The sequence below is a fragment of the Lepus europaeus genome, chromosome Y, assembly GCF_033115175.1.
Source record: "Lepus europaeus isolate LE1 chromosome Y, mLepTim1.pri, whole genome shotgun sequence".
In the NCBI taxonomy this organism is placed as follows: domain Eukaryota; kingdom Metazoa; phylum Chordata; class Mammalia; order Lagomorpha; family Leporidae; genus Lepus; species Lepus europaeus.
In genome coordinates, this window is record NC_084851.1 from 7,078,811 (window position 1) to 7,080,780 (window position 1,970).

The 1,970-nt window shown below is 54.9% G+C and overlaps 1 pseudogene; it reads left to right on the forward strand.

The window, feature by feature from the left end:
- Positions 1-572: 572 nt before the first annotated feature.
- LOC133754056 (egl nine homolog 1-like) lies at positions 573-1,633 on the forward strand (annotated as a pseudogene).
- Positions 1,634-1,970: the final 337 nt, after the last annotated feature.

Here is a 1,970-nt window from a genome sequence, read left to right on the forward strand (position 1 = left end):
CCCTAATTATGCATCCAGGCCAATGTTAGAGAGTAAGAGAAGAAAGCCTTTTCAAGTTTACTCTCAAGGAAAAATTGTTCAGTATCCTGAACCAAGCATATGTGCGGCCACTGCCCCCTCAGACTCCCCTTGTCCCTCGCTCCCCCTCCTCCGCCCTCGTGCTCCCCCAGCCCTGGTCACCACCAGGCAGCGGTGTCAGTGCAGAGCACGCAGAGCAAGTGGCGTTCGCACGCCCTGCGCAGCTCCACAAGCTGGGCCCAGCACCCGGGATGGTGAGGCGGTGGCCTGGAAGGCTGCTGGTCTAACACGCCTAGAGCGGAGATTCTGGTCCCCACGCAGGCCATACACCCTCAACCCTTGCACAATGAGGCGCTGAAGCAGCCGCTGGCGCTGCAGGGCCGTCCCTAAGGAGGAGAAAGCGACCTGGCGGAGGGCGTTGGCGCCGGCCTGCTTGAGTAGAAGGGGGCAGGTGCTATGGCACAGAAACGTTCCTTGCAGCTCTCCCTGCTCCCTGGCCCTGGACTAGGCTGTCCGGCCCCCACCTCTCCTACTCCACCACCGCTGCCTCCACCATGGGCAATGACAGCGGCGGGCCTGCAAGGAGGGGCCGGAGCAAGGTTACCGGTGGTACTGAGAGCCCTGTGGGAAGATGGAGAACCTGCTGTGCTGCCATAGCACCAGCGCCCGGACTGGAGGAAGCAGGAGCTCGTGTGCCAGGCCCGCAGCAGCACCCCGGCCTTTCCCCTACACCGCGGCCCAGGGCCGGTGGAACGGGAGCCCAGGAGGCCAGGAGCTGCGCATCCCTACAGCACCTCAGCTGCTGCCAAGGCTTCAGGCAGGCAGCCGCAAATGCAGCCAAGGCAAAGGCAAATTCCGTGGCCCACCCTGCAGTAGCCTCGCACCCCAGCCTCCAGGGCCCAGAGATGGCCAAAGCGGAGCCAGGGAAGGAGGAGCCTCTGATCCGCGGTCGCTGTACCTGGAGAAGGTGAACCTGTACCCGCCAAGCAACAGACCAGGCTATGGACTGAGCCATAGCTGTGGTCTGCAACCCAAAGGGCGGAGGAAGCCGCTTCCGACACTGCCTTGCATGAACAAGCAGGACATCTGTGTAGTGGACGACTTCCTGGGCAAGGAGACTGGGGAGCAGATCGGCGATGGAGTGTGCAGCCTGCACTACAGAGGCAGGTTCATGGATTGCCTGCCGGGTGGCCCGAACAGGAATCGTGCAAGGACATCAGAAGGGATAAGATCTCCTGGATCAAGGGCAAGGAGCCCGACTGTGAAACCGCTGGGCTGCTGATGAGCAGCATGGACGACCTGATCCACCACTGTAACGAGAAGCTGGGCAACTACAAAATCATTGGCAGGACGAAAGCCATGCTTGTTATCCAGGCAGTGGAACAGGTTATGTGCAGTATGTTGATAATCCAAATGGAGATGGGAGATGTGTGACTTGAATATATTATCTTAATAAAGACTGGGGTGCCAAGGTAAGCGCAGGTGTACTTCAAATTTTTCCAGAAGGCAAACATTGACAATTGCTGACATTGAACTCAAATTTGATAGACTGCTGTTCTTCTGGTCTGACTGTCACAACCCTCATGAAGTACAACCAGCATATGCTTCGAGGTGAACAATACCTATTGGGTATTTTGATGCAGATGAGACAGCAGGAGCTAAAGTAAAATACCTAACAGGTGAAAAAGGAGTGAGGGTTGAATGCAATAAACCTTCTGAGTCAATCAGTAAATATGTCTTATAGAGCCTCTCATCCAGCAGTACCCTTGGTTCACTACAATAATTGTTGACACTGTTTGTTAACTTGTGAATACAAATAAATGGGATAAAGAAAAATAGACAACCAGTAGGCATTTTCAACAGGAAAAGATGCAACTGTTTTATGTTGCATCAAACAAGAAGATTTCACTGCTGTGGCTTTGTACTGCATGATCCACTCAGAATCTGTGATT